We start from the raw sequence: 12,376 nt of genomic DNA on the forward strand, positions 1-12,376 counted from the left end.
CATGGTCAATCTTTGTGAATGTGCCATGTGCAGCTGCAAAGAAGGTGTTTTCCTTTTTGTCCCTATTTATTTTCCTCCACATTTCAATTTGATCTAATTTTTCTAGGACTTCATTCACCTCTCTTACCTCTTTCTTATTTATTTTTTGGTTTGATTTATCTAGATCTGACAGAGGAATATTTAGATCTCCCACTAGTATGGTTTTACTACCTATTTCCTTCTTGAGCTCTGCCAGTTTCTCCTTTATGAATTTGGGTGCTATGCCACTTGGTGCATACATATTGAGCAGTGTTATTTCCTCATTGTTTATACTGCCTTTAATCTGGATGTAATGACATTCCCTGTCTTTTTTAATCATATCTATTTTTACTTTGGCTTTGTCAGAAATCATAATAGCCACTCCTGCCTTCTTTTTCTCATTTGATGCCCAAAAGATTTTGCTCAAACCCTGAACTTTAAACTTGTGTATGTCCACCCGCCTCATATGTGTTTCTTGTAGACAACATATGGTGGGATTTTGGTTTCTAATCCACTCTGCTATTTGCTTCCATTTTATGAGTGAGTTCATCCCATTCACATTCAGAGTTATAATCATCAGTTGTGCATTTGCTGACATTTTCAAATCCTCCCCCATTCCTACCCCTTCTCCTTAAACTATTTCCTTTAAAACCAGTGGTTTGCTATTAAGGCCCTATCCCTTATCCCCTCCCTTGATTAACTTCCCTTTCTACCCCCTCCCTTATTTTTCCCCCTTTTTTTGTTTTTAAAGGCCTTATGAATTCCCTCCTCCTTCTCCCCTCCCTTTTTTGACCTTCCCACTCCCCTGCTCCCCTTGGTTTATCCCTTCTAACTTTCTCAGAAGGGTTAGATAAGAGTTTTATGTCCCAATGGATAGTATAGCTACTATTCCCTCTCCAGGTTGATTACACTAAGAGTAAGGTTTGATTATTACCTCTTAATGCTCTCTTCCTCTCCTTCTTATAATAGTATTTGTCCCCTCTCCCTCCCATGCCCTCTTTGTGTGTAATAGAATATCCTATTTTCTTATTCACTCAAGTTTCTCTTGGTGTCCCCTGCTATTCACCCCCTCTTTCCCATCCCCCATGTCATCTTAGATTATTTAGTGTTCCACCCTCACCTTGTGAATTATTCTTCTGATTATTATAATAGTGAATATTATAATAGTGAATAGAGTTCACTACAGAGAATTATACATAAAGTTTCTCTACATAGGAATACAGATAATTAGATCTCACTGAGGCCCTTAAAAAAGCAAATTTAAAAATTATAAGTTTTCTTTCTTTCCCCTTTGTATCTTATTTACCTTTTCATGTTTCTCTCGATTTCTGTGGTTGGATATCAAACTTTCCATTTAGCCCTGGTCTTTTCTGTGCATATACCTGGAATTCTTCAATTTTGTTGAATGCCCATACTTTCCCCTGGAAATATATAGTCAATTTTGATGGGTAGTTGATCCGTGGTTGCAGGCCCAGCTCTCTTGCCTTTCTGAATATCATATTCCAAGCCTTGCGATCTTTTAGCGTGGATGCTGCCAGGTCCTGTGTGATCCTGATTGGTGCTCCTTGATATTTGAATTGTTTCTTTCTGGCTTCTTGTAAGATTCCTTCCTTTGCTTGGAAACTCTTGAATTTGGCAATTATATTCCTGGGCGTTTTCTTTTCTTGATCAAATGTCGCAGGTGTTCTATGAATCCTTTCAATGTCTATATTGCCCTCTTGTTGTAGGACTTCAGGGCAATTTTGCTGAATTATTTCTGTTAGTATGGAGTCCAGGTTTCTATTAATTTCTGGTTTTTCTGGAAGACCAATTATTCTCAAATTGTCTCTTCTAGACCAGTTTTCTTGGTCTGTCACTCTCTCATTGAGATATTTCATGTTTCCTTCTATTTTTTCAGTCTTTTGACTGTGTTTTATTTGTTCTTGTTGTCTTGAGAGATCATTAGCTTCTAGCTGCTCAATTCTAGCCTTTAGGGACTGGTTTTCAGCTATAATCTTTTGGTTTTCGGCTATGATCTTTTGGTTTTCGGCCATAATCTTCTGGTTTTCGGCCATAATCTTCTGGTTTTCAGCTTTAAGCTTCTGGTATTCCTTTTCAATCTGGTCATTTCTCGTGTTCAATTTGCTTATCAGTTCATTTGGTTTCTGAGCCTCACTTTCCAGTTGCAAGATTCTACCTTTTAAACTGTTATTTTCTTGCCAGATCTCTTCCATTTTCCTCAAAATCTCAGTTTTGAACTCTTCCATAGCTTGTGAGGAGTTTTCCTTATTTGAGGAGGGTCCGGATGCTTGTTTGTTCTCCTCCTCTGTTTGCACGGTTGTCTGGATTTTCTCTGTGTAGAAGTTGTCTAGTGTTAAAGGCTTCTTTTTCTTGTTGTTATTCTTTCTCTTCTGAGCTTCCTGAGACTGGGTAGCCATCATTAGCCCAGCAGCTTCTCAGATTTTTCCTCGCGCTCAGTGTCTGTCCGCGGTCTATTGGCTCCTGAGGTCTGAGTTCTGGTTTTTTCCAAGGTCAAGCACCCTGGTGGACCCCCTTGCTTGATCCTCTGCAGGAGGTTCCTTTACAAGTCTCAGGGCGCTGCTTCCACAGTTGTATACCCGTCCACGCTGGTTCCCCACTCAGGTTTTCAGAGCTTTAGTTCCTGGCTGTGTCTGCCTCCACCCACGCCTCTGCCTGTGCCTGTGCTCTCAGCCCACGCTCTGCGCACTGCGTCCACTCTCTGCTCCCGCACTCAGATTTCGCGAGCGTTCTTTGGCTTATTGGGGTCCTATATCTTGCTGCTCTCAGGAACAGGCCCCGGAGCTGCCAATGACTTGATGGGTGCCCCAAATTTGCTCTATTTCTTTTTAGCTGGCTTCCGTGCTATAGATGTGTGTGGAGGGGGTGGGGGTGGGGTGGTTGCTCAGCCCGTAATTTAGTGAGAGCTGTTTCACCCCTTTATAGCATGGAAATGCCTCGATTCCACGTACCTTCCACCCTGTGCCCTGTTGTGGGGTTCCTCCGTTTGTCTGGACTTGTTTTTATGTCCCCTTGAGGAGTTTTGTGTGTTTTGGTCAGGAGAGGTTAAGAGCTGCTTCTTACTCTGCCGCCATCTTAACCCGGAAGTTCCCATACAAGTATTTTTTTCATGTATTAATATGTCTATGATGGGCTTTACCATCCTCTCCCAATGTGAAATACCTTTTTCTCTTTCTTTTGTGTGTTATCTTTCCTTAGGAGGTTGCAATCTCCTTGAGGGCAAGGATAATCTATGTATTTTTTCCATTTGTATTCCTAGCACAGTGTTTAGCACATAGTAGGTGTGAGAAATAATTTGACCACTACCCTTTTTAATAGATACCTGCAGATCTTACATTAATAATTGTATCTCCTAAGATTAGTTCTAATCAGGATGATGTAGTTTAGTGTGATTCCATAGAGATAGTAATTATTTAGTTATTATCAACTGTTAACTTGGAAATAACACAGAAACTATTAGACAGTCAGAAAAACTCAAGTCTTTAATCAGGATAGGGATAGGTTCAATATTCAGCTTCCACACAGAGCCTGGCACCAAGATGTACACTGGGCCTACATCCTGGGGACTTTGGGAACATATCCTTGGGAGAAGACACTATACTAGATGCCAGTTCCGAAGAGGAACAGAACTTGGGGGTCTTTTATACCCTCTGGAGAACTCGGTATGGTAAGCCTGCATAGACAAAGTTTAAGCAGGCTGCAAAGAGTTTTGCAGTCAGCCTCAGGGGTATCAGGGAATGGTCAATTGTAATAATTACAAAGGGAAGGGTCAAACTAAGAGCTGGGCTTCCTAGAGAACTTTAACATAATAAGAGAAGCCTCTAAAACAAATAAAGACACTCAACATTTTTACTATGTACACTGATCCCACCCACACTAGGATTCCCAAACAGTTATAAAGTCTATAATTCAAACCAAAACAAGTGTGCCTAGTAAAGGAGATTTCTTAAAAGTGCAGGGGTAAAATTGAGACATCCAAATTTCTCATTGGCATAACAAACAATAATCAGAAGCAACTAGTTATCATTCATAATTGAATGTTTTCTAAAATTTTGAGTCTTTCCTCACAAAACTCTATATTAAACTATAACTTGAAAATATATCTTGAAGGGGACTAATCTAGATGTCACAAACCTCAGTGAAAAGGCCCAGGATACATCAAATGTGAAAAACAGCCCTTTCATTTAGTACTGTTTCCCTCATGACCCTTATTAAGCAAGCTGGGCTACCTAAACAAGAAACTAAAATGGGGATGTTAGAGTAGGCCTGATAATAAAGTGTGTAGCAAAAAGATGGGGTGGGTCAGATAACTGTTATGTAATCAATTACTGATTGTTAGCAATGTGACCAGGGCAGGTACCAAAAGTTCAGAGCCCATCAATGAGATTACTCACTGATTGATGCCTGGACTGACCAAGTACAAAAGGATGAGGCTGGGCATTGAAGGAAGTAAAAGCTGTACTCTGGACAAAGTAGAGGTCTCAGATGGCAAGAAAGATCTGGGATCATATTTGTTAGAGGGGGCCATGCCATAGCTTTTGGCTTAGACCTCTGCCTTAGTTGTTTTATTGTGGATTGGACAAATTTCTGGCTTTACATAGGCACTTGGTTTATATTTATTGACTAGGCCTGGCTGACAATTTAATCTTTTAATATTTATAAGTCTAGATACTTTACAAATATTCATTGTATTTATAAACTAACTGATTTTTTTTTCTTCTTCAAAAATGGTTCTTTCCTCAAGTTAGTAGTCAAAGCAGTCATCTCATATTTTAACTGAAAAAGTGTCATATGAAAAATCACTCCTTTTCAAGAGGAAAATACAACCCCTTGAACATGTTCACAATTTGTTTTTCTTATTCTTTGCCAAAATCTTGAACCTGGATAACCACACAGAAAAAATGCTATGATGTGCATAGAATATTCTATGCAAAAAAAGACTAAGCATCAGCACAGAGTATTACATGGGGAGCTGCTATAGATTATTTACTCTTACAAACAAAATTAACAAAAATTGATTGCCTCTAATGAGACTCAAGTAAAATGCTATTAAACTAAAATCTAAAGCTTGTTTTTTTTCTATAATTGGCTTAATTTATGACACATTATTTGTCAACATAATATATTGCTTTTCTTGTTCTAATGTAAACTTCTGAGAAATGAAAACAATTTCAGATTTCTCTGACATAGCTTCTCACATGGAGAATTAGATCTCCTGTCTATGAAAGGCTAAATATATTTTGAGAAAAAGTGACTAATGCTATATTTTCATTGGTATGCCACTGGTATTACTTCATTTATTATGCTTGTTTGAAAATCTTACTGGGCTATATCCTAGCTGCTTTTCTCTTTATTCATTCTAATGCAGCAATCGTTTATTAAGTGCTTTGCTCCCCTCCTGGGGGAATTCAAGAAGGAATAAAAAGATAATATTATACCCACTAAACCATTGTCCTTTTTTTAATCTCTAAAAGAAGATATTTAGGTTTGTAGTATTTTCTTTTTTTGCTACCATTCTTATATGTAACATAATTTGTAACATAATAATATATTTGATTTGTTATAAATTTGTAACAAATTATAATATGCATATCTAAGAAAAACAAATTCTCACATTAGTTATGTCCAAAAATGTCTCATTTTTTCTCCCCTCCCTACTACTTCCTCATTTTCTCCCAAAAGGCAGTAGTGAGTGTTCTTTTAAAATTACTTTAGAATTCATATCAAGAAATAATAGTAGGAAATATGAGTACAAAAGGTAGGACAGAGACAGAATGTGGCATGCTTTAATTGTCATGTTTAATTTTATTTAAACAATAAATTTAAATAAAAAATTTAATTTTTTTTTAAAAATATTTATTTTATCCTGGAGGCAATAAAGAGACGCAGAAGACTTTTGAACCAGGAAGTGATGGTCAGACCTCTTATACAACATTAATGGTGTTGTTTCTTGTGAAATCAAGTTACTATCAGCAGGGAAATATAAACTATTAATAGCTGTTTCTTGAATATTCCAAATTGCTAGATCTGTATGCAGCAGTGTGGTATACTAGGCAGTGCTATTCAGCTACTCCTTCTCCCTTACTAATGACTCATTGCTTAGATAGGTTTCCTGATATAAAAATTCTCTGCTGTGGGAAATTATAATAAAAAGTCCAATTTGCTAGTATTTTTGTTGTTGTTCCTGAACTCCCAGCAAGAAAGATAACACTCTGGCAGACATGTCAATTGTAAGTTTCTCTTCCTCTCCTGTGATGTCACCTCTTAATCACTTCTCAAATGCAGTCACAAAAAGTACACCCAGATCCACAAATGTCTGTGGTTAACACTATTTACAAAAGACCAAACAAATTAAAACAAATAAAACAACAGATTTTACAGAGAAAAAAATATCAGCCTGCCATAAAGGAACTCAAGCAAAGAAAGGAAATGATTATTACTTTGGGGTCTATAGTTCCTGAAGGAATAGGGGTTCATATTCAAAGCATATGTCTTGTGTAAGAGGGGAATGTAGATCTTTAAGGTATGGTCGCCAAGAATTGGATTAGCTAGATTCCAAATTTAAAATAGACCCAAGTCAGGATGACTTCTATGGAAGTTTATTTACAATTAGGAAGGTTGAAGGTAGGGAAATAGAGAGAGAGAGAAATTCTGGCCCTGACCAGAGGTCCAGACCAGATGAGAATTTAGAGGCCCCAGCAAAGGAGCACAGAGTTTAATTAAACAAGGCTACTAGCCACAAGGGCTTTTACAATTAGAGAGGCAAGAGAGGCCTCTTTGAGGGTAGAGCCTTCAGAAATGTCAAGGGAGGAGAAAGGAAGTCAGCCTAACTTACCCACATGACAATTCAGAGGAAAGCCATCTGAGGTCTCACCAGAGATCCTTCAACTCCAAGTTCAAAGTGCCAACTGCCTCCACAGGAAGTTACCATCATATTTAAAAGATAGCATCTTTTGTCACTTCCTGCATCCACCTTCAATTTCAAGTGGACAAATGGCAGCCTCAACACTGTTTTGGACTGCCCAAAGGGCAGTCCCTTGTTCTTGATTTGATAGTTATTGTCATGTTTGGCTAACTGATCTTCCCCTCCCCACTAAGTGGGTGGGGTGACATTATTTCTGATGGCTAGAGTCTAACAATGAATGAGGATGAGCTAATTCCATTTACACACTTGCCAGCCTTTGTTCCCATTTGTTCTTTACAGCTCTGATCACATGCTCCTTATGGTAGCTTCCTCCACATATACCATGTACTCTCCTAACTCCACAAGTTTCCTTATAGTCTCTCTCTAAATCTACACATTTTCTACTCATCTCCATAGGACATACATTCATCACTGAGTCTGACTTGTACCTGAACCCACTTAAACTGACTTCCTCTTGAACTACTATACTTTCTTTTAGGGGCCTTCAGTGTGAAGTAACTGGTATGTCAAATAATGACCTGGTCAATGGGAGTGTTCCCTTTCTAATTCAGTCAAGGGATGGGTTTGTACTTCCTAAAGGGATCGCCAACTGTGATCTCCTGTTTACAAGTTAGCTTAACATCTTATTATTGGTCCCTTACTTTTTATGATTAGGTATTGAATTTTGGTAATTTTTCTTGATTACCCAGACCCTCTCAATTTTGCTATAACTATTATGACAGTGCTTGTAATGGCACAGGGCTTCTTAATCTGTTAAGGTATAATTTGTCTTTCAGGAAATCATTATTTCATTTTTATTGTTTTTTTAATTATAATTGCTTTTTAAGGTTTATCTATTCTGTCTTTGTATGCTTCACTAAATTTGCATGAATGAAATTTTATATATTCAGTATATATAAGTATGTCATTTAGGTTCATGAAAATATGTCACTTAGGTTAATAATGGGATTTATTTAATGAAAATCCATGAACAATTTTTGTTGCTGTAAAGGAATATTTACATTAAACATATAGAAAATAAAAACTCAAACATTTTTCCCAATACATGGAGGCCAACCACCTAGGCCTACCAGAATACCGGAACTACCTCTGAATTTAGGTCCCAAGGATCCAGAAGATCTTTCTTGCACCTCAGGTCATCAATAGTGCACTGCCAACAAAAGCTAGATTCTGGCTCTCTAATTACCATGGCATGCTCTCTTGACCTTTGATACTCCCAAGGTTAGAAATTCTACTTTCTACATTTAGTTAAAAAGAAAAAGGAAAAAAGGCCAAAGACTGAGATCTGTTTCATAGGTCCTTATGGTCTTCTTACAACATGGTCTCTAACTGGAGAACTAAGCAAAGAATCAATGAGTAAACGCAAATGAACCTATATGTAGTGTTTACTTCTGATGAGTATTTTAAAATTGAAATTGAATAAAGGCACATGAAGCTATAGCATTGTCCACTAGGCCTGAAACAGAAGCAACTAAAAGTTTATTCATTCCAATGCTATAATTTAACAGATTAAGAAAAAAGGCCCATAATAGTTAAACTAAATGATTTACAGTTACTCAAGTAGCAAATAGAAGAACAAAACTTAAAATCCAGACATTTTTGCTCTAAAAGCATCACTTTTTCAGCTACATCATGTTTCCTCCAGTTACCAAGAGTATTGCAACATTTTTATTGTCTTTCTGCTTTTAGCTTTTTCTCTCATTAATCCATTATCTAGAGATATCAAAGCAATTTTCCTAAGTCACAGGTCTAGCCATATTATTTCTTTGCTCAAACTCTCCAGTGGCTAGGATAGGAATTTAAGGCTTTCCATAACCTGCCATCTGCCTGTGCTTTGGGACACAATTCATAATTTGCTGTTGTTTACTTGTTTCAGTCATATACAACTCTTCATGAACCTTTTTGGTTTTTTCTTGACAAAGATACTTGATTGGTTTCCCATTTCCTTTTCCAGCTCATTTTACAGATGAGGAAATAGATGAAAACAAGTGACTTGCTCAGGATCATCTAGTGTCTGAGGTCAGATTTGAATTTGGGAAGATGAGTCATCTCAGACCTGATGTTATATCCACTCTATCATCTACCTGTCCACAATTCATATTCCTTTCCTTCATAAATTCTAGGTTTTAGACAAAGTTGATACTAGCTTTTTCTCAGGTTTGAGTTTCTCTATCCTTGCTTGTGTATTCACAAAAGTCACCCCATAATTGGAATGCTCTGTTTCTATATTTCCATATATCAGGACTACTACTTCTTAGATCATAAGGATAGCCATCTCCTTAAAAACATCTTTAATCTACTTTGGTATTATTACTAGGTCATGACTCAACTCACCAAATCAACGAGATAATGAAATGAAGTAATATTTGTAAAGTACATATTAAAGTGCCTGGCATATAAAACATGTTGTAAAGTATTAGTTATTGATATTTTTATTGTTATTACCATATAAATTCTATACTTATTTGTATATATGCTATATTCTTTCAGTAAAATGTTATTTCCTTGAGGACAAGGAATGTTTTGATTTTTATTCCTGTGCTAAAAGTCCAGCACAGTACCTTATATATGGTAGGCTCTGAAGAAATGTTTCTTCAATTAAAATAGAATATCACTTAAGTTCTTGATATGCTGATTCTAACTCTAGGCTATTAACAGCATTATGTAGGATTGCCATTTTTTTAAAGTTTAATCAGGGTTTAATGTTCCTCTCTTAACTCCAGAAATCCAATCCTGAGTCATGAAGGTGGTATTTAGTAGATTCAGTGGTGAATCTTTCTTAATTTTCTATCTTTTTCTGTGGGCCAAACTGTGACATTTACTTATTTTATTCTAAAGAGATTAAGCATTATTTAGAAATGCAAAGACAAAAAAAGAAGGGTGCCTCTAGTAGGTTGAATAGATCACCTATGAAGACTTGACTGGAAAGATGTAAATGAGAATTATGACAAGTAAGAAGGCATGGAGCAGTTGGGATCTTAATTGGTGTAGGGATTATTGACATGTTGAAACCATATATTCTTCAAGTAATAAAGTGAAATATCAATATAATAGTCAATGGAACCACTTAGAGGACCTTATGCTTCCATTTTTCCTGCTTTCTTTAAATAGCTTTTATCTTCTTTTGGTTAAGAGCATTTTCAATTGTTTGATCTTGATTAAGCAGTGGTCCTCCCCCTTGAAGAGGGGAAGTTTTTTTTTTTTAATATTTATAGAAAGAAAGTGTTTGTGTTTGCTGTGGGGAGAGGATGTAATGTCTATTCTTATGGAGAGTGGAAAGATACCAAAGTCATATCTTAGAGGTTTCTCTGTTGTTTTTTCTCTTTTGTCTACTCTTTAGCATTAACTTTCCTGAAGTTTTAAGACAATGCCCAGAGAAGATCTGCTGCCTTCTGTTCACCCAGACCATTTTGATGATTTGGTTCTCTAATGACATTTGGTCAGGCCTTTAAGCTCTAAGATTTTTATAATAGAATTGAAAAGAGCCATGAGATCAATGCTTGAGGATACTGACTAAACATTGTGAATAAATCATGTTGTGGTGTATTGATAAATGCACAACAGAATTTAATATCAAAATATTGTGGCTAGAGTTTCAAAAACTGGTGCTGGATTTTATCAATACTAATATTGGACTTTTCAAAATAGGCTGCATCATTTTATTAACATTTGTAACTATGCAAGCTAGGGGGAAAGTGATTTAAATTGCATGCTTCAGGGCACTAGATGATTGCCTCTGGGACCAAGAAGGAAATTTTTACCTAACTTGTGGATGGCATAATTGGCTAGCAGCTTAGTGAGCCTTTTCTCCTTTCTCTTTCTGAAGTGAGAGGGATTTTCCCATGGCCAGAAGCACAATGTTCAACTAAATGGTTTAACTGTCAGATGCAGAGAGGTGAATCCAATGTTCTATCAATAAAAAGCTAACTTCTACATCTTTTAGAAAAAAAATCACTCTTTTTCATTTAATGTCTATCTTCCTGAGGTGCTCTAAAAAGCTCTAGAGAATAGAATTGTTGTGTAATTTCTAAGCACAGGAATGCAAATAAGAGAATCAAAGTCTCCAAACCCAAAAGAAATAGGTTTATTGAGAAAGGGCCTGTCTCACAATGAAAGACTAAACGACCCATAGCATTGTGAGAGGACTTCTTTTAAACCCAAAGAATTAGACAACTTATATATCAGTTTAAAAATAACCCAAAACAGTGATAAAAATAGAGAGATGTGGACTGGTTGAATTAACCAGGAAATACTTCTCATTGGTAGGAGAAGTCACTTGATAGACAAGAGAGGAGTGGAGGAGCCTGAAACCTACTTTCTAAGCCTGATTATATCAATGATGATGCATACTGAGATGACCAGAGCAAGGAGGAGGTGTCAGGTCTAAAAGTGGGGCAAAGGCTTGATGATATATACTAGGGTGTATACAAATATGAAGGGGTGTCAACAGGCTTCTAACAAAGGCAAAAGTTCCTATGCTAATGAAGACCAAATTACAAGTTCAAGAACATGATTGCTGAGGGTGCATGGTATAGCAAGTTAAAGGCTAAGGCTGAAACTGAGGCTTATGCTAACAATGATTAGATATATTAAAGCAGCTATCCTATTTAATTCAAAGCCTTAAAAACTTACACTAAAATAATCACAAAAGACCTACTAAAATCATCACTTATACTAACATTATTTAACTATCTTAGAATTATAATTATGATTAACTCAATACTACCACTAACATTAAAATCCAATATCTCATATTAGTGGATAGGGGATATTTCACTCACAGAATCTTAGAGTCTACTATGACTCAAGTCCAAAGACTTTAATTAGCCCATCTCAGCTTTTTCTCCCAAATGACCCATGGGTATAATAGATTTCTCTAATACAATGTGAGCCCATTAAAAGCAGGGAAAATATTTGACTTTGTTTTTATATTCCCATTCCCTGGCTCTACATATAAGAATTTATTAAATTAATTTAATAAAAATTATCATATGATTAGAGAGTCAGAGAAGTCAGGAGGAATTATCTAGACCAGCTTTGGTGAAGGTTTTTGAGTTGAGTGCCCAATGGGCAAATTCAAGCTGTCTGTGAGCCCTTGGCCCCCCAACCCCATTACCCAAGAGAGGCAGGGAGGAAGTGCTTGCTTTGGGCAGCTGGACAGAGGGTTGGGGTATGCAAAAAATGTCATTGGGCACTGGGAAGAGGGGGAATGGAACAGCTCTCTGAATGCTGGTTGGGCCCTTGTGCCAATCATTCACTAATGCTGATCTAGACTATTCCCTCTGATCTTACTCTATTTTTTCAAGCTAAAGAAAGAGGAAATCTAAACTACTACAAATACATGAGAATCTTTCATGTTATTAGTAACCATTAATAATTATATCTTAGATTTGTAAAATGTTTACTCTTTATTAA

Source organism: Gracilinanus agilis, chromosome 3, assembly GCF_016433145.1.
Source record: "Gracilinanus agilis isolate LMUSP501 chromosome 3, AgileGrace, whole genome shotgun sequence".
Classification (NCBI taxonomy): Eukaryota; Metazoa; Chordata; class Mammalia; order Didelphimorphia; family Didelphidae; genus Gracilinanus; species Gracilinanus agilis.